This window comes from Chiloscyllium plagiosum, chromosome 17 (genome assembly GCF_004010195.1).
Source record: "Chiloscyllium plagiosum isolate BGI_BamShark_2017 chromosome 17, ASM401019v2, whole genome shotgun sequence".
NCBI lineage: Eukaryota > Metazoa > Chordata > Chondrichthyes > Orectolobiformes > Hemiscylliidae > Chiloscyllium > Chiloscyllium plagiosum.
This window is the reverse complement of record NC_057726.1, coordinates 28,301,889-28,323,657: the sequence shown is the minus strand read 5'-3', so window position 1 is coordinate 28,323,657 and position 21,769 is coordinate 28,301,889. Positions and strand designations below refer to the sequence as shown.

The following is a 21,769-nucleotide window of genomic DNA, read 5'->3' as shown; positions in this document are numbered from 1 at the left end:
GCCTCAGCTAATCATATGGGCATATGATTGAAAAATGTACAGACCTGTATAAAAATGATAATTTCTGATCTCTGTATGTACATGTTTACATATGTATGGCATGACCAACTGTACAGACCATCAAATTATTTTATGAATAAAGTATATTTTTGAAATAAAAAAAATAACAGGATCCTCCAAGGCAATTAAGATCATTTGCCTTAACATCAATGAATCGGTGTAAACAGGACACCGAGTGATAACATTCACTCTGTGAAATTAATGACAGTGTTTGATCATCTTGTAGGCATGTCAAAAGCCTTGTAATAAATGGTCAGGTTCGATCTGTTATAATGGATTCGTATTACCCTTGCAAGCTAGACAGACACAGAGGGAAAAACATTTTTCTGTTACAGTCCCTGACCCGAGAGTTCAAAAGGACACTGGAAGGAGAGAGAGAGAGATGGATTGAATGTTTTGAATTTAATTGCATTTTGGGACTTAATGATAATTTTGAGTAGCCATCGCTGATTATGAAATGCAAACTCTGTAAAAGGTAATACTGATGAAGCTTTAACTTACTTGCTGTTCTTACAGATCTTGACTGCCCCACTGTTAACGCTAACTAGTTAGATCTTATGTCTTATTTGAATTTGAATCACAACCCTGAAAAGAAAGCATGTTTAATTCAAGACTAATGAATCATTTAAAATACAACCTTATGGTAACATTTCAGCATCAAGTATAGAATAATACTGTGCTCAAGATAAAAAGCAGGAGCTTAAAAATTATTCTAAATCTAACATTGAAAAGATTCTGACACAATCTGTCAGGAAGCCATTTTATGGTCAAAGTTTGCCCTCATCGCTAAGAAGCCATTTTGTAAAACAATGGTCTTTTATATGCGAGCTGTACAAGGTTACTTCTCCTACTTAGTTTAGACTGGTACTTCTTTATGATAGGATCTTATTTCACTAACAAGCGCTTGACTCAGCTGGATTTGTTTTTCCCACCTGATGGATAGCTAAGGCCCTGTAGGAGTGATCAGTTAAGCGCACATAGACCTGTCAATTAACTTCTCTTCGTTACGAATTATGTCTTTCCACTGTTATCTGTCTATTTAAGAACATGCAGTGCTTTTGTAAATTTTTGTATAAAGTAAGCCTGTTTGTGATAGAAGGAGAGAGTACCCTGCAAGGGTTCTTAAAGGAAGAGCTGGTATCCCACTCTCCTAAGGTTTTAGAACCTTAGCTAGCCTGGCTTATGGTATCAGCATTATGTTGTAACAGTGATGCTATTGGTAAATAAAGGGGAAGACTAAAATTAAACTAAACTGTGAGAGGTTTTCATTCCAGACTACCAAAGAGTACAATCTCCAGGACAAACCATGAAAGGCTTACAGGTCTGAGTCCATAAGGGATTCCCTGGGCCATCTCAAATCTGTACTTTAACATGACAACATCTAAATTATACAAGAAAAGATGGGACAGGGTTTCCAAATTCAACTCTTACTGACAAGTGTCTATATACAAAGTGTTAAAAGTATGTCAGATAAAATACCAAATGGAAAATTACATATTTGGAATTATATCCAAGGAGAGTTAAAAATAGGAGATAACAGGGGAAAAAATGTATGAAGAATGTGGAAAGAAAAGCCTGAAAGTAATGTAATGAAGCATTAGGTGTTTCATGATTATTCTGATATTAAAATAGAAAGAACAATAATAGCAATAAAAAGAAAGAAACTCGGCATGAGACTGTCAAAGTCTGTAATTATGTAAGTTGCCCATGTCAACAATAATAATGCCAACGTCAACATAATTGTCAAATTCTCAAATTTTTTTATCTATTAGGTGAGAGATCTTTTTTAATTTTCATGGTGCTATCAAGTTAAAAGTCAAGAAGGGGACTAATTCCTATCTGGGAATGCCAAATAAGCTGAGATCAAGCAAAGCAGGCAACAGAATTGTGCTCATGTACTGCTGGAAAAAAGACATTTTGTCAAGGCTTTTAATTGTGCACTCACAATTTGCAAGAATACCAATTCAAGGAGAAAACCAACATTTATACGACTTGAGTGGAGACTGCTGACTGATTGTTCAAGGCACTGCAATGGACAATGCACCAACTAATGATGATTAATAGTTAACTGGCAGGCTTTGTTTACATTTTCGTGGGCGGCACGGTGGCACAGTGGTTAGCACTGCTGCCTCACAGCGCCAGAGACCCGGGTTCAATTCCCGACTCAGGCGACTAACTGTGTGGAGTTTGCACATTCTCCCCGTGTCTGCGTGGGTTTCCTCCGGGTGCTCCGGTTTCCTCCCACAGTCCAAAGATGTGCAGGTCAGGTGAATTGGCCATGCTAAATTGCCCGTAGTGTTAGGTCAAGGGGTAAAATGTAGGGGAATGGGTGGGTTGCGCTTCGGCGGGTCGGTGTGGACTTGTTGGGCCGAAGGGCCTGTTTCCACACTGTAAGTAATCTAATGTAATGTAATCTAATCTAATCTAATCTAATCTAATCATTTTAAATAAGGCAAGTTGACGATTATAACCGGTAGCCCCATTTCACTGCCTTTGAAAGATAGGAATTCAGAGAATCAACTATATATAACTAGGATTCATATTGTTTCAACCCCCATTTGCATTATCATAGATAATGGAAAGCAACGGTATTGCTCAGATTATGGGGGATAATGGCAGTCTGCAAACAGCAGTGACTAGCAACTGAATGATAAAGGATATCTCCCGCAAACCAGAGATTTATAACCACCACACAAATCATTATTTCTACTTCACACACTTATACAAAAGGCAATGTGCTCAACCTGTTTCTTCTGTTCATTTAGATACACAATATAAGCTTCACATTTATAATCCATTTCTGGTGTTACAACATTCAAAAGATTCAGGCTGCTTCATGTCAAGTAAAATGTTCATTTATACAACTTTTGCTCCTTTACCACTCCCAATGTGTTCTAAAAAACTACGTGCTAAACAAAAACATTTTTAAAATGTTCCCATTCGAAACTGTGAGGTAGTGTGTTTTAGATTATCTTTACTAACTCACTCACCAGCTCGCTATATTCATTAATACCTGTTCCCGTTCATTCATTCATAACTCTTTATTAACCCATTGTTTACTATAACACTGTTTCATTCATTCATTTACAAAATCACATTTTATAGGAAATCTTACTATCTAAGATACACCAAATTAAAACAACCCTTTCTTCCCTTACTGCATTTTCATACCTTATCAGCCCTTGCTACCTCTGAATAAGCGTAGAGTACAGAACAATACCAGACCTGTCAACATTTCTCCACAAAATATTATAATATTAATCAGCCCTCATCAACAGTCTCCTGGATCTGAATGGATTACAAACATTTTCCCCAATTAGTATGTGCAGTGATGTTGTTAAATAATTTTTAACTTGACCATTATCCCTTTAAGAAACTAACTATCAAAACAGTGTTTAAGTGAAATTTCATGAAAGAATGAAACTCACACTAGTAAATAGTAAACAAATTATTACTATTTGTAGTCAGCTGCAGTAATCAGATTAATAGCCTTTATTCTTTTATTAAGTACAGATAAAATTTCTAACTTATCTAAAGCACATAGGCTTTACTCACATTTACTAACCTAAAAGACAAAAAATCCTAATACCTCTTAATTATGAAAGCAGACCAGACAGACACTCTTAATCGCATCAGAAGTAGCAGCCTGCACTTTGCACGTTTTAACTCACCTCGTCTCCCATGACAGAAGCCCCTCAAACCTTTGTATACTATAGTTTAAATGAAACAATGTAACAACATAGCAATGGAATTTTAATATATGTATGGGCCAGTTGGCTGAGAACTGGCAGATGGAGTTTAATTCAGATAAATGTGAGGTACTACATTTTGGGAAAGCAAATCTTAGCTGGACTTATACACTTAAGGGTAAGGTCCTAGGGAGTGTTGCTGAACAAAGAGACCTTGGAGTGCAGGTTCATAGCTCCTTGAAAGTGGAGGCGCAGGTAGATAGGATAGGGAAGAAGGCGTTTGGTATGCTTTCCTTTATTGTTCAGAGTATTGAGTACAGGAGTTGGGAGGTCATTTTGCATGAGGGGCATGGATAGGATAAATAGACAAAGTCTTTTCCCTGGGGTCGGGGAGTCCAGAACTAGAGGGCATAGGTTTAGGGTGAGAGGGGAAAGACATAAAAGAGACCTAAGGAGCAACTTTTTCATGCAGAGGGTGGTACATGTATGGAATGAGCTACCAGAGGATGTGGTGGAGGCTGGTACAATTGCAACATTTAAGAGGCACTTGGGTGGGTATTATGCCCGAAACGTCGATTCTCCTGTTCCTTGGATGCTGCCTGACCTGCTGCGCTTTTCCAGCAACACATTTTCAGCTCTGATCTCCAGCATCTGCAGTCCTCACTTTCTCCCTGGGTATATGAATAGGAAGGGTTTGGAGGGATATGCTGGCAGGTGGGACTAGATTGGGTTAGGATATCTGGTCGGCATGGACAGGTTGGACCGAAGGGTCTGTTTCCATGCTGTACATCTCTATGACTTTAACTGTGTATAAGGGGCTCTTGTAAGAACTGTATTTCGGGATTCTGTTGCCACCTCAAACTTCAGCTCCTTAATTCAGAAACAACAAGTAGCACATTTCTGCCACTCACCGATTTCGGTCGTTATTTGAACATGATCCCACAAAATCATCTAACTTTTTCTGGGCTGCAATTTTAGCATTATTGGCTTTCTTGAACAGAACAGGCCCAAAATCCTTTTACTAACTTACTATGTACTTTGGGCTCACTGCTTCCCACTTCAAAACCCCACCACTGCCATCTCCCAAGTCGCCCAGCCCCTCCCAGCATCTCACTCCACTCACTCCCAACACCATCTCTTCCGCTGCCCCCTCTACCCCTGTCTCAACCCCCCCATCCCATTTCCCTCTTCCAATCCTTTCCCACTTGCTTCCTCCATCTCCCCAATTCCCCCGCTCCACCCTAAGCACCTAGCCACACCTCTCCCACTGCCTTTTCCTGAACACTTCACTTCATAGCTTCCCTTTCCCGTCACCTTTCCACACTCCTCTCCCAATCCTATTGGTTCCTCCCACTTGTTGACCTCCTCCTGGGAGGATGAGGGGGGAGTCGGGAAAGGTGATGCGAAGAGATGGCCAAATTTCAGAAATGGACCTGAACAGGGCAGCTAGCAGAAGAAATTGAAGAAAGTTGGGGAGAGTGGGACAGGGAGGAGAAATCAGGAGAACTGCCGTGCGAGAGAGTCAGGAAATCAGGAGAGTGTTGCAGTAAAGGACTGGAGAACAAGAGAGAGAGAGACGGAAATCAGGAGAGGCAGTGAGTGAGAATGGTTGAGGAGAATCAGAAGAATGGCAAGCAAGAGAGAATGAGGGGAATCGGGAGAGGCAGCAAGTGAAGGTGGTGTATGGGAGTCAGGAGGTCCAGCAAGCAGGAGAGAGTGTGTAAATCAGGAGAGCTTACAATGTAATTCTTCATGTATGTGCAGTAGCAATGCTAAAAATTAAAATTGGGCCATCACTATTCAAATCTACAAATTGCGCTAAAAATATACTATTAGAACGTGCTTCAGATAGAGGATACCTGCATAATGACAGTGGCTATCTTGTTTAGGAATGTGAGCTAATCTACAGTTGAAGAAATATATTTTGTTCCCCCATCACCAGATTTTCTCCCATTTCTCCTCATGCTGGAATAGTACATTTTGTAGTGGGAATCCTCCAGTACTTATTATAAATGGTCACTAGTCATGTTTCACTTTCTTTGAGATCATTGTTTTTCTATATTAAGCTGGAGAGGGTTCAGGAGAGTTTAACCAGGATGTTGCCAGGTATGGAAGGTTTAAGTAATAAAGGAAATAGAGATGTACAGCATGGAAACAGACCCTTCGGTCCAACCCCTCCATACAGACCAGATATCCCAACCCAATCTAGTCCTACCTGCCAGCACCCGGCCCATATCCCTCAAAACCCGTTTTCACTGGAGTGTGGAAGGTCCAGAGGCAACCTTATAGAAGTTTATAAGGTAATGAGAGGTATAGATAGAGTTAATGGTAGCTGTCTTTTCCCTAGAATGGGGGATTTCAAGACTAGGGGCACACTTTTAAGGTGAGAGGAGAGATTTAAAAAAGAAATGAGGGTCAAATTTTTTAAACAGAGGGTGGTTCATATGTGGAATGAGCCTCCAGAGGAAGTGGTACAATTACAATGTTTAAAAGACATTTAGATAAGTACATGACTAGGTATATTGGCCAGGAACAGGCAGGTGTGACAAGTTTAGTTTGTGATTATGTTCGGCATGGACTGGTTGGACCAAACAGTGTGTTTCCATGCTGTGTGACTCCATGACTCTAAGAGCTGTCTCAAAATGTGCCCAATATTTCCATTAGGGAACATTCACTAACTTCAACCTCACCCTCCACAATCTCTTCTGTGGATCGGGGGTACTGAAGTTAATTATGGATTGTCTTTAGCATTCGAGTTTTTCTAGTCTACATAGCTCAGATCTGTTCCAAGCAAATATCTTCCTAAAGGAGAAACACTAGCTTTTGTGAATATAAATTATTTTGAATAAGAGCAACAACTTGAGAACCAAAAAGCTAATTGATGATAAGGTATTTCTAATAACTGGTGCCTGGCTGGAACTCCATATAATTCAACTCATACTGAATAAATTGTACTGACTTGACGCACTGAATATCAGAGGTATCAGTAATGCATTTTCTGATACCAGGGTATGACATTAAGAGATTCAAATATCTTAAACTGTGAGCAAATATTTCAACTTTTTTTTTAATAAAGCAGCTCCTAACTTAATATTTTCAGTGCAAATGGATTATTTTACAGAAAGGCAACATCCAAAATTAGCTAACTGATAGTTAGTGTGTTCTTCTACAACACTGTACCTTCAAGAATATTAAGGTTTTGTGATATAAAGATCAGACAATTTCATTTACAAAAGCTAGTTTGCAGCCAAATTCAAAAATAAGACATTGATAAATTATAGTTTGTATAAAAAAACACTTGATAAAACCAACTTGAATCTTCTAGTGTTAACCTCAACTGGGACTAAACCACACCATATATGAAGCTGTATTCACATACATCGGTCAAGAATCACCAGCTCTGCTCTTGCTGATAATAATCCACCATCTTAACTGTATCAAGCAACATTTAACCTCAAAAACCACTAAGCATCTCCAGCAACATATTTACAATGCATCTTAAAACAACTGTAAATAAAATTACAGTAGTTTACATTATTTTCAGAATCAATGAGTAAAATAAAACAAATCTTAATGCAGTCTAAATTCAAGGATCGCTTCATACCGATTGACATATGGTTAATTGTTCAGCTTGTAATTGCTAATGTACAGTACTTTTGCCACATGACTAATGTTTAAAATAAAAGAAAGAGTTTTCATTAATATACCACTTTTTACATATATTGGGCGTCCCAAAGTGCTTCACATTGCAAGCACTGCTATTTGTAGATAAATGTGTCAATGATGCCAGTTGATACTCCACTGAAGGAAACACTGCGTTTAGGTGAGACATTAAGCCACCTGCTCATGGATATGAGGAATCAACACCACTAAATTTTCTCCTAATTTCTCTCCATTTATGTTTAAGAGATCTTGATACGTGCCAATTTACTCACATTTATCTATATAATAGCAGTGGTCACTGTCAACAAGTCAGTCCACTTCCAAAAAAGGCTGTTAGAAAGTATTCTGATATTTTCTTCGTAAATCAAATCGGCATCGATGTCCATTAGATTGAGACAGACATTGCAAACTGTTATGGACCAACTCTTCCTTAACAAGTTAGCAAAAAACTTTGTGAAATAGAGACAAGTAATAAGGTGTATTCTGTTTTACTTCCAATCTCCTCATGTCAAATGGAATATTGGGATTGGATAGGAAACAGCATGCAGCAGTTTGGCCTTGCATTCAATCGACCTGTTCAGATGTGTTATACCGCACCTCCAAGCCAGGAAGAACTTGAATCCAGACTTTCAAGCTAGAGGTTGGGACACTAATACTTCCAGCAAAGTCCCCTGCAATCTTTGCCTCTTTGTCTTGTTTTTCCTTTGGGGTGTATAAAATGCTTATCTTCTACCCAAAGTTGAAATGCACGAAAATGGTCCCTCACACTGGCTGTCTCTCTTCCTCACACTCACTTTCTTACATATCTGATCAAGATTCGGAGTCAAACATTCATGTCAAGTCTTGCATGAACAGATACAAGGAAAAGCTCACTGTGTCATGAAACTATGGCTTCAATTCAAGCACGACATTCCTTCTGTGTAAGTATGACTTTTCCACCATTTTTGACAGACATACAGGACATATTTAGCAGCAGTATGTAGTAGATCACAATTAATTTTGTGCTTTGGATCCATAATTATCAGCTGAACTTGCCCAAATCACATTCTGTACAGCAGTCCATGCAGCTTGCAGAGTGTACACTTCTGCCATTTCATCTAGGCTGCATTCAAACCATCTGTTCAGCTGCAGCACCAGCTACTTTTCCCTCCCTTAAAACAAGTATTCAAGATAGTATGTAGGAAAAGGTGCCTCATATTATGTTACTCATGCTCTGCAGCCAAAGCTGCACTGTGTTGACTCGGATAGATCTGCTTGTGGTAACTAACTTTGTTGAACTTCAGCCTTGTACTCAGAAGTTTCCAGAAAAAAAAAAGAAAAATCCAGGCTATGGCAAATGAAGACATGAACAATTCAAAAGTCGACACTAGGAATAAGCTACTTGTTATGTTTGTCTCTGTACCATGCACTAAGAATTAAGGTCATGTTACTGCTGGAGAAGAATACACAACTGCAGTTTGTTCAGCCTGAGTATAAATAATAGTATACACTGAGACCTCGGGATATACTTTTTTTTATTTATTCATAGGATGTGAGCGTCATTGGCAAGGTAAACATTTATTGCCCATTCTTAACTGCCCTTGAGAGATCACAAGTATAATCACAAGTACTTTTAAAAATTAAACACTTTATAGTTTAACTGAAAAAAATGGCATCGTACTTTTGGGATACTAAATCACAGGAAGATCAATCAATCCTAAGCTAATCTCAGCTTGGGTGCCAGTGGTTATGCTGGTATTGGCCTCCCACAGACAGGATTGTCAATGATGGTGACCACTGTCCTCTGAGCATTCATGAAAATAAAAGTGGGTTAACAGGATTTGAGGGGATGCATCCTAGGACATTAAAGGAAGTAATTACACAGATAGTGGATGCACGGATAGTAATCCTTCAAGTTCCAAAGCATTGGGAACTGCCAATGTAACACTTTTATTTACAAAGTGAAGGAGACAAAAATATAGATAACTATGGGCCAGTTAGTTTAACAGTTCGTCTGTATTGGGAAAATGTGAAAGTCTATTATAAAGGATGGAATAGCAGAGCATTTAGAAATAATGAAATAAGATGAGAGCCTATATGGTGTTGGAGGTAGCATATTAGCATGGATAGAGGATTGGCTAACTAATAAAACAGAGTTGGGAAAAGGGAGAATTTGTGCCCTTTGGCAGGACAAGAAATATTAAGTAAGTGGAGAAAGACTACAAAAAAACTACAGAACAGAAAGCTTACATTCAAGTTCAGTGGGTAATTGGGAAGACAAATCGAAAGTTGGCCATTATTTCAAAGGGAATAGAGTATAAAAATGTAGAGATGTTAAAACTATATAAGGCATTAGTCAGATCACACCAAGACCATGAACAGTTTTGGGTCCCTTTTCAAAGGAAAGATATACTGGCATTGGAATACTCCTACTTCAGTAATGCATAAACTTACAGAAGCTGCTATTAACTCTGCGACCATGCAATACCATAGAAGGTCTGGCTTAATTCAGATCAACGGTATGTCTTCTAGCATGGCAATTCCGCTGGTTCACTTGTTTCCATAGACTATTGGAATTGTGACCCTGAATACTTTGTAAATGTTTTGGTCATTTTCAAAGCCTATCATGGGGTCTAGCATAAAGGATTTCTTTATAGGTTAGTATCACAGTCGCTTTGCATCATACTGTATCTAATTTGTCGCAAATCTTGACATATACCATGGTTGAGCATTCCTCTCAGCTGCATCTGCAAACTGAGGATGCCCAAAGCTATATTCTCTTATCCTATTCCTTTTAGCTAATGATTTCCACATTTTGGGTGGCACAGCAGTTAGCACCACTGCCTCACAGTGCCAGGGATCCAGGTTTGATTCCAGCTTTGGGTGACTCCATGTATGGAGTTTGCACATTCTCCCCATGTCTGCTCCAGTTTCCACCCACAGTACAAAGCTGGGCAGGTCAGGTGATTTGGCCATGCTAAATTACCCCAGAATAAGGATGTGTAGGCTAGATGGATTAGCCATGGTAAATGCAGGGTTAAGGGGATTGGGAGTTGGGCCTGGGCGCCTGTATCTGTACTGTAGTGATTCTATGATTGTTTCAGTATCTCAACGCCAGTTCCACTAAGTCTCCAAAAAGTCCACTTTCTTAACATTGTTAGCGATGCATTTCACCCCTAAGCACTTAAATATCAATTCCTGATCCTTTTCACTGAAAGCAAGCTAGTGCTCTTCAATGTTTACTTTGTCTGGTTATAAAACTCTTCCAATGCAAACAAATTTCTGTTAACATCCCATGAACGTACTGTCACATACTGGTTTTTGTTCTGAAATAAAGCATAGCTCCAGAAATAGTGACAGGTTAGTCATATCTTATTAAACCCCCTCATATTGTCAGACTAAAAATATTTTCACATATTTTCCTTCAGTCAATAATGTCATTAAATTAATGTCAGAAAAAGGACTAGGATGATTGAAGTGGAAAGTGATAATTTAGAGCTAAGAGCTGGGTAATGTTTCAGATAACAGTTCTTTCCAGTGTGAAATGCTACTACTTCAAGATTTAAATTTTAAAATAAATGACATTAAAATATATACAAAGCACACACCTTGCATCACACAGGATACATATAGAATTTCTGAGGGAATTGGAAGAAATAACAGAGTTCAGTGAGTGAATGTGTTGCAGAGGATTGAAGAGTAACTAAACCCTGTTTCAACAGGGCAAGACATAAACTTGGGTAATTACAGACCAGTTAACTTAATGAAGACAGAAAAAAGATGGCTCCTGAGGGAGCTGTCAGCTTGAGGAAATATAAATATGAAGAAAGACTTGAAATACTGGGGCTGCTTTCATCAGTATAGAGAGATTTAAAATTCTCGTGGAATCAGACAAAGAAGGGTTGACGGCCGTTCAAGAAAATCTGTCACCCTGAACAGATTTGCAGTAGTTCCAGTCCCAATCTACATGACTGATACTTAATCTTCTCAGCAACTATGCACATTCAAGGACTACAGCCTTGTTAGCAACATCCAAATCCCAAGAACCAATATAAAATGAAATAGATAGAACTACACTGGAAATCTGAAATGAGAAGTCATTGACACAGGATTAAATGCAAGAGATATAGGAGAGAGCAAGAGATTTCCTTTTTGTATATAAGGTTCTAAGGTTGTGTAATGCACCACAGCATTTGTAATTAAAGCAGAAACCATACTGACTTAAAAGATTAGGTTCAATATACTTTTAGTGGAACGTGGAGGTACCAAAAGGCAATGGGAATGGAACAATCAAACGGTACTGCTCATGTGAGAGGTTGACACATGGCTAAAATGTCTTTTTATGTGTAATAATTTCTACCTAATGCAACACAAGGAATTTGTCATTAAATAGCACATAAAGCAGTAAAACATACCAAGATACTCAGCAGCGTAATCACACAAAATTGGATATTTACTTGAGATATTAGAGATTTAATTTGCTCTACTGGCCTGCAAGAAATTAAATACCCCAGAAGTAAGGTGGTGTGTCTTAGTCTTATAGGTGGAATGTGGGAGGTTTACATGGCCATTTCCTTGCCATTCAGGGATGACTTACATATTCATCCAGAAATCAATAAGAACATTACAGTTGGAATTTGACTACTCCCCTATAGTTAGAGAAAACAATTTGCTCCAGATTTGACCATTAAGGGATAATTTGCATTACATTGTTTCTGGAGGTGGGGTGGTCTCTGCATTATATCTTGTGTGGCATGTGACTATGAGGGGGTGCTGAGGGGTGTCTTGTGAGTAGTACTAACTGTGATGTTGAGAGTTTTGTATAAAGGAATGACTGTTTCCTTTGTTCAGAGACAGCTTTTGCCACGACCCTGTAAGCTCTGCGAGATGTGTGTTAAAGGTTCCTCCAAAAAGGAACTGTATTGTGCTTAATAAATTTGGTTGCTTGTTCACAGAAGTTGATGTGTTGTAGTTGCATCAAACTTGTAAGAATCTCAAGAATAAATGAACCTAACATTTGGTGACAGCAGTGGGATTCAAACAGCTTCCAGGTGGACTGAATAAGTGATCGTCTGAGTGTCAGTTGTGTGAGACGGATGGGCCCACAACATAAGCTTCACCCTGATCTCTCTCTCTCTCTCTCTCTAAATCTACCACTCAGTTGACCACTCGTCCCCTCAGACTCTATGGTAACGAAATCTCTAAGGTAACTTTTGGACTTGCATGCTGATGAGTTTGCTTTCAGAATCATAAATTATTGGGAATTCGGGGGTTAAAGTCCTCTAGGTGAAAAGGAGTTAAAGTCCTCTACTGGTGAGGTTTGGGTTCAGGAGCATAGCGTAAAAAATCAACTAGGCAAAAGTGAGGACTGCAGATGCTGGAAACCAGAGTTTAGATCATAATGGTGCTGGAAAAGCACAGCATGTCAGGCAGCATCCGAGGAGCAGGAAAATCGACTTTTCTGATTCCTAATGAAGGGCTTTTGTCCGAAACATCGATTTTCCTGCTCCTCGGATGCTGCCTGACCTGCTGTGCTTTTCCAGCACCACTCTGATCTAAACCCCAGTAAAACATCACCGGCTATGTCTGTCTCTATCACCCTGCCGGAGACTGGTTGTTAAGAGGGGAGATCCCTCACAAAAAGGTCAGGACCCCGAAATGGGTGTGGAGACTAAAAGGCACTAGACTAGTATATAGAGATAGTCAGAAGTTCAGAACATAAAACAAAAATGGGACAAACGTTGGATAAGTCAGGAGTCGGGACCCCTTTGTATCAGTTATGCCATGATGACACCCAAAATGAGGAAAGGTTTAGGCATCTGTCAGCATGCTTAAATAAAAAGTTGGGAAATGAAATTTGGCCGCTGGAAGGAACTTGGGACATAGACAAATGTTTTAAGACAGAGGAGGCAATCGAGAAATGAGATAAGGGGACTAAATGAAAAACTTTAATATCCACATGAAGAAAGACTGCAGAGGAAATTACAAACAAATCTAAACAGACTAGCTGGGAGAATAATGCATGTCAAAGAGGGATTAGAGTGTGTGATAATATGGGAAACCCCAAGTCTTGGCAGGTGCTGAGGAGTCGGTGTGAGGATTGTGTTATGAGTAAAGGAAACCAGGAAAAATTGAGAAAGGAAAGACAGTAAGGAATCAGAGTTGAAATGTCAAGCTGAACTTTCAAGAGGGAATAAAATGGAATACCTCCTGCCATGTTTGGTCTGCCGATATCGTTCCAAAATAATGACACCGATGACCAGGAGGAGGATTGGCAAATTCGGTGTGGGGCCCCGCCATATCAACCCAGAGACCCTAATACCCCTGCCAGCACCCCACCACCTCAGCCAGTCTCAGAACCAGCAACTATTACCCCCACTCTACCCTCTGCTACCACCTGCCTGTCCACAACCTGATCCTCAGCCCCTGGGAAATGCTAACTATCCCCGTCCTGACCAGAACCAGATCTTGGAATGTTTCACCGACCCAGTCACCTTCAGAACCCAATCAAATACCCAGAGAGAGCAAGGGACTAGACCTTTTGAGAGGCATAGGGGACAGACAATTTATCCTATAACACTGACACAAACAGTAGTATTGAACATGACGAACATCACCATTACGACCACAAAGACAATGGGTAGCTCAGAAAGATGGTAAAAGGACCGGTCAATCCTAGTTCTTCCCACCAAAGAAGGGGAAGAATCCCCGTAAACACAGACTGAGACAGTTCCCTACTTGGATAGTCCCTAACCCGAACCCTGGAGTGGCAGGCGAGGCCACTATGCAAGTTTACACTCCTTGGAAACCCTGAGAGATGTGTTTAATTATGTCATATGCCCCAAACCAAAAAATAAGCCCCAAGGCTGAAAGACTGGAGCAACTGGGCTTGTATACCCTTGAGTTTAGAAGACTGAGAGGGGATCTGATTGAGACATATAAGATTATTAAAGGATTGGACACTCTGGAGGCAGGAAACATATTTCCGCTGATGGGCGAGTGCCGAACCACAGGACACAGCTTAAAAATACGGGTAGACCATTTAGGACAGAGATGAGGAGAAACTTCTTCACCCAGAGAGTGGTGGCTGTGTGGAATGCTCTGCCCCAGAGGGCAGTGGAGGCCCAGTCTCTGGATTCATTTAAGAAAGAGTTCGATAGAGCTCTCAAGGATTGTGGAATCAAGGGTTATGGAGATAAGGCAGGAACAGGATACTAATTAAGGATGATCAGCCATGATCATATTGAATGGTGGTGCAAGCTCGAAGGGCAGAATGGCCTACTCCTGCACCTATTGTCTATTGTCGAAGGATTTTATAGATTACATTTGGATCATGCCTATAATGTATTAGGCCATAATGTATCAGGATCTTTTCAGTTTGTGCTGTATGGCATCGGTCCCGAATAAGGGATCTCGATGGAAAACCCAGTTGGGAGGACATAATGACTGGGTAGCCTTTGCCGGTGCAATGCTCCAACCTGGGGACCAAATCCAGGCAATTACAGGGGCCCTGCAAAGAACCTTGCAACAACTGGTGGATATAACTAAAGTATTAGAGTGCAGCCCAAAGCAGGGGGAGGAAGGTTCACATTTCTGGGAATGGTTCTGTTCCACGTACACCACCTATGCAGGCGGCACTGCTTAAAATGCAGAGAATCCCTCACCCCAGTTTAATGCTCTCCTGTTGCAGAGTATTCCAGAAGGGGTTGCCACAGCTATTAGGACCAATAATTTGGATTGGCCAAACAACACCTGTCTACAAATGAGAAGGGCACTCACTACTGGAATAGCATTAAAGACTCTAAACAAACTACAGTAAAACATAAAATGGTACAGCGTCCTCCTAGTCAGCCCCGTCACAGGGGCTCTGTTGCTCCAGTTGTAGATCTGGTCAATGGATTTAGCTATGGGTATACTACTCACCCGGATGGCCCCAGTGCTCCTCTTTATCAGTCACCCTATGCCCCTTCACCCCCTTTCTGCAACCACAACAGACGCTCCCTGCTCCGTAGCGGCCTGCCCTGTCTGGCAATGCAAAGGTCAGCACAGGGCTGTTTTAACTGTGGTGCCAGGGATCATTGGCAGCAAAAATGCCTGTAGGTACAGTAACAACATAGACCCCAAAACAGGAGACAACCTTTCTCCACCAGTAACCCTTTCTCAGCCTGACTATCTGCCCTTCCAATTTACCCCATGTTGACCAACAACCCCGAGGATGAACCGTTGCTTGACCGTTGAGGGCAATGAAATCCCTTGACGATTGATACCAGCACCACAGCTTCAATGCTTGAAACCTCCTGTGTGCGCCAACACGGATTTAGACTCTCGCCCACCTTTATGAACCTTAGTGCCTTAACCAGGAAGGAAAGACCATATTCCCTGACAGAATCACTAACTGTTCAATTTGGCCTCCAAACCTGTACTGTCCAATTTGCACAAACCCCTGATTTAGGGATTAACCTAACAGGAATGGATTTGTTGTGTTCCCTCGATATTCTTTGCGTTAACAACGGCATCTCCATTAAAAACACTATCACAAAGAGACAATTTTGGATCTATTGCGCCCCCCTCCGAACGGTGGGCTGTTGATTTGAGGCCAGAGGAGTTTATTCCTGCCCTGCAGGCCCCCAATCCCTATGTAACCCTTAGCTACAATTCCACTGGAGCTTCCACTGAGCTGGCAGCCACCTTTGCTCCCTTCCTAGGATCGACTGTCATTATTACCATTATAGGCAAGGAGAAATCAGCCCTCTTCGTGGATGTGCTAGTCTACCTATGGCATCAATCAGGATTGGTTTCTTCCCATATTGCCTTGTCTGTGAACAAGGAATATAAAAGCTAAGGCTCTGGGAATCTTAGCACACCGTTTACAGCAGCAGTCAGACCCCAGTGTCACTGACATTCCACAACAGCTGACTGAGGGGAATTTGACTAATTATTCAAGCCTTTTCACTCTAGCGGGCATACTTTGCCACCATCAACCCCAACACAATCCCTCGGAAGAACCCCTTTCCAGATCTCTGGTCGGTCTCTTAGCATGAACTAGCCCCATAGAGGCTATAAAAATCCAGATTATACCAGGGGCGAAACTGCCTTCAGTACCCCCTAAGACCAGAAGCAATAGAAGGGATATCAACCTTGATAGATTCATTCCTCCAACAACGCGTTCTAGTCCCCTGCCAATCACCCTGCAACACCCACATTCTACCTGGTCCAAAGCTAGGATGCCCAGAATGGAGATTAGTACAGGATCTCAGGCAGACGAATAGAATAGTCCAGCCTTTACACCCAGTCGTGCCAAACCCTGCTATGATTCTTAGCAGCATCCCCGCTAGCCCCTGTATTTTCACCCTGTTGACCTACAGCATGCTTTCTTAGCTCTCCCTCTAGCAGCAGATTGTTAATATTCGTTCGCCTTTACCTTCAAAGGTCAGCAGTACATGTGGATGCACCTCCCTCAGGGATTTGTCCATTTGCCTACTTTATTCTCCCAGGTATTGCACCAGCAGCTTTCGGAGCTTCAGCTGCTGAGTGGCTCCACCATTGCCCAATATGTTGATGACCTGTTCCTGGCTAGCCCTTCGGAATCTGCTAACATCACAGATCCCAACTGTCTCCTGAATGTCTTCCATACTTGGGGCTTCATCATACCAGCCAGCAAGATTCAACGCACCGGTGCCGAGTCACATTCCTGGGAACCTTGCTCAGTGTTTCTGACCGACAGTTAATCCTGGAACTTATCACACCCATTCTAGCGACCCTTCTGCCTACAGGCGCCAAGCAAATGCATACCTTCTTAAGCCTAGTTAACTACTGCCGACAGTGGCTCCTAACAGTTAACCCCTTTGGCCTCAAGCAAGGCTTCAAGCACCTTCACCCTAAATGAAGAACAAAAGTCAGCTTTCACTGAATTAAAAACAGCCCTTGCCAGCGCCCCAGCATCGGAAAACCATTGTACAACAGGGCCTTCCAGTTGTATGCCAGCATCCTAGAAGGCTGTGCAACTTCTGCTTTAACCCAAACCCAGGGGGATCGCAAGAAACCTGTGGCCTACTACTCAACTCGCCTTGACCCTGTCACCATGGGCCTCCCACCCTGCTCACAAATTCTCCCAGCTATCTACTCCCTTGTAATGACTACTTTCAATAGTATTCTTCAAAAATCCCCAACTACCTACCTGTCACATGCCATTGTAGCCCTCGACTTCTCATCAGGCGCAACATCATACACAAGCTTGACTTAGAGGAGAAAGTGAGGACTGCAGATGCTGGAGATCAGAGCTGAAAATGTGTTGCTGGAAAAGCGCAGCAGGTCAGGCAGCATCCAAGGAACAGGAGAAGAAGAGCTTATGCCCGAAACGTCCATTCTCCTGTTCCTTGGATGCTGCCTGACTTGCTGCGCTTTTCCAGCAACACATTTTCAGCACAAGCTTGACTTAGCCATTATGAAGTAGCTCTTCTCAATAGCCCCCGTTCTGACCTTCTCCTACCGCTCACCTGTGAACCCGACAACACTCCTGAGTACCCCAAGAGGAGCTTTCAGAACACCGCCCATGACTGCCTTTTGTACAACCACTTCTTAATCTCCCCTTGACCAGACCTTGTAGATGCCCCATTACCCCCACCGGATTTTACCCTCTTTGTGGATGGTAGTTCTTCGATATTACCCTTAGAAGTTCCCCTTTCAAGATACACAGTCACCTTGGAATTGGCCTCCTTCGATCCCCCAGTATCTGCTCAGAAAGCAGAACTCTTTGCTCTAACATGGGCTTGTATCCTGACCACAGGAAAATCAGTAAATCTATATATGGATAAGCGATACACTTTTGGCGCAGCCCATGACTTCGGACAGCTATGGTCACAACATGGATTTCGGACCTCCTCAGGGACACCTATTGTCCAAAATCTCTTCAAAGTCATCCTCCTCTCCAAAAAATTGGCCATAATCGAATGTGCTGCCCATGTAATGGACCTAAGGACATCAGCAATGGCAATGCCAGAGCTGATCAAGCTGCCAGAGACGCGGTGACAGCTCGCAATTCTATTGTGTCCTCTATGAACTGGCAGGCACTAAATCGATCACCTGCCTCAAAACTAACAGACATACCAGACACTGTTACTGTGCAGCGTTTGCAGGGGTCTCCCCTGACCCAGAAAAACAAAGATGGAAGACGCATGGGTGTTCGCACTCTGCTTCAAAAGGCCTCTGGATTCCCCCCAGTTGGCCAAGTATGTATAGCTGATGTTTTATTACCAGTGTTTATTGACTGTCTTCATACTGACACCCATCTTGGCAAGGAGGGAATGAGTAATATTATATTGCATACCCCCGACTGGCTGAAGCAGCCCAAAAGCGTGTCAAATGATGTTTAATATGTCAGCAAAACATTACCAGTCAAGGGATGCAGTGCGTAACAGGGAGAACACCCTTGTCAGGTGGTGCATTCGATTGTATCCAGCTTGATTTCATTGAACTGCCACGCATACATTGTATTGCCTTGTTATTATTGACTTATCTAGTAGATGGATCGAAGCTTTTCTGATCACTAATAATAAAGTCTCAACGGTGGTAAAATTACTCCTGACAGCGATCATACTGAGGTATGGTGTGCCTCGGCAGCTTAGTTCAGACAATGGCCCCCATTTTGTAGGGAAAATCAACAAAGAGCTACGTGAGACGCTGCATATCCAGCAGCAATTCCATTGCGCTTACCACCCTCTGGCAGCAGGAATATGGAAAGAGCAAACAGGACTCTTAAAACCAAACTAACTAAGTTAATGTCTGAAACAGGCCTCAACTGGTTGAATGTCTTGCCTTTAGCCCTGTATCACATGAAGATTACTCCACACTCAACCACTGGGCTATTGGCAGCCAAAATAATTTATGGCTGACCCAGTAGGACCCCTTGGGATGCAAACGCAGACCCACCCACCCATGTAGACTTAAATATTATGGAAGAGGAAATCCAAAGATACTTTCATCAGCTAGCATCGTCTCAAGAGTTTCTCCATTCACAGGTAAAGGACGCCTTCGGACCACCGCCCACCCCTCCACAACCTGATCCGATGGATTCAATCAGCTCCCCAGTCATGTGCAAGAAAAGTGAAGAAGCTAACAACGGTGAAGAGGAGGTCTGTTTGTTTTTTGTCAGTGGCCTTCCTACGGACATTAAACCACGTCAGCTTTACCTTCTTTTCGATATTTAAAGGAATATGAAGGCTTCCTGATCAAGCTAACATCACAACAGCCAGTTGGCTGTTACACTTAACAGCAGAGTGGGAGCAGAAGCAGCAAAGAATGCTGCGTTCACCTAGCCTGCTGCTACTGCAGCCGCTGCACTACATGGCCAGATGCGCTGGTATCCTCGATCTGAAGAGTCTCCGCAAGGATGAATGTCTCGTCAGTTTTGTGAAGTCTTTAACTTCCGTTATCCAAGAATTCGGATTTCTCTGTGGAGTGGTGTGCAAGGGCCGACTGAACTTTATTTTCAAGTTGGACTTTCCTGAAGGAGATCTTGGATAACTGGCTCGTTTCTACTCAACTTGGAGGGGATGGAGTGGTCACTATGGACGGTGGATTTAAGAACTTCACTGGTGAACTTTTTTTCCCACATAGGAGGATCCTATCTACTGCGTGGACTAGTAATTTTTGTTATGTCAATAACATGCTTAAGTACTGGCTATAAGATTCTTATGAACAAATTGGTAGTGCCTTTCTCATCCCACATCTACTAGGTGGTTATCATGGAATGATAAAAGAAGGGAATGAGATATTAAAGAGTTAAATTGCTCTGTGGATCTGCAAGAAATTGAATGCCCCGGGGGGGGGGGGGGGGGGGGGGGGGGGGGGGTAAAGTGGTTTGTCTTCGTCTTACAGGCGGAATGTGGGAAGTTTACATGGCCATTTTCATCCAGAAATCAATAACAACAATATACAGTTGGAATTTGACTACTCCCCTATAGTTAGAAAAAACAATATGCAACAGATTTGACCATTAAGGGATGATTTGTATTACACTGTTTCTGAGGGGTGCCTTGTGGGCAGTCCTAACTGTGATGTTGAGAGTTTTGTATAAAGACTGGTTCCTTTGTTTAGGGACAGCTTTTGCCACAACCCCGTAGCTCTGCAAGGTGTGTGTTAAAGGTTCCTCCAGAAAGCTTGTGCTGTACTGTGCTTAATAAATTTGGTTGCTTGTTCAGAGGTTGGTGTGTTGTAGTTGCATCAAGTATGTAAGAAGAGTAGAAGAACCTAACACAGTCACATAAGAGATTTAAGAACAGATGAAGAGTAGGTTAACAGGAGTATCTTAAAGCATTTAAAAGAGGGAGAGAGAAGAAGGAGTTTTTTTCTTCCATGGAATATAGGCATCGCTGGCATTTGTTGCTCAGCCCTAATTGTGCCACTTCAAAGGGCACTTAGAAGTCAAGCACATTTTTTTGGGTCAGGAATTACATCTAGACCAGACAAGGTAAGGACAGCAAACTTCCTCCCATTTGTGGGTGGTCATTCGTGAACCAGATGAGTTCGACAACAATTGACAATGGTTATATGGTTACCATGAGACCATAAGAAATACAAACAGAAGTAGGCTGTTTGACACCTCAAGCCTACACTGAAACACTATAGGATCATGACTGATCCAACTGTTCTTACGCCCACTTTCCTTAACCCTACTGATCAAGAATTAACATTCCAGAGTCCAAGGCCTGGGCAGCTGAAAGCATAGAGGTAAAAACAATGACTGCAGATGCTGGAAACCAGATTCTGGATTAGTGGTGCTGGAAGAGCACAGCAATTCAGGCAGCATCCGAGGACAGGCAAAATCGATGTTTCGGGCAAAAGCCCTTCATCAGGAATAAAGGCAGAGAGCCTGAAGCATGGAGAGATAAGCTAGGGGAGGATAAGTGGCAGATGGAGGTGGAGGTAATGGTGATAGGTCCGACAGGAGGATAGAGCGGATAGGTGGGAAAGGCAATGAACAGTTCAAGATGGTGGTGCCGAGTTGGAGGCTTTAGACTGGGATATGATGGGGCGAGGGGAAATGAGGAAACCAGTGAAATCCACGTTAATCCTGTGTGGTTACATGGTGCCAGGACGGAATATGAGTCACTGTTCTTCCAGGCGTTGGGTGGTAATGGTTTTGCGACGGAGGAGGCCCAGGACCTGTATGTCCTCGGCAGATTGGGAGGGGGAGCTGAAGTGTTCAGCTACGGGGCTGTTTGGTGCAGGTATCCCAGAGATGTTCTCTGAAACAATCTGCAAGTTGGTGTCCGGCCTTCCGATGTATAGGAGAGCACAATTGGTGCAATGGATACAGTCAATGACATTAGTGGAGGTACAGGTAAATTGCTGACCGATGTGGAAGGACGCTTTGGGAT

At 42.1% G+C, this 21,769-nt stretch overlaps 1 protein-coding gene across 3 annotated transcripts in view; it reads right to left on the bottom strand.

Moving 5' to 3' along the window:
* The window catches only part of LOC122558312 (ataxin-1-like), a 44,430-nt gene that overhangs the window by 18,559 nt on the left and 4,102 nt on the right, over positions 1-21,769 (bottom strand). Inside the window, exon 2 of one of the 3 annotated variants that reach the window (XM_043706735.1) lies at positions 562-645. The exons of 1 other annotated variant lie outside the window; for it this stretch is intronic. The gene's annotated coding sequence lies outside the window, so the exon portion shown is untranslated. Of the gene's footprint in view, positions 1-561; positions 818-21,769 lie in introns of those variants that run through there. One more of the 3 variants, XM_043706737.1, reaches the window with a different exon arrangement.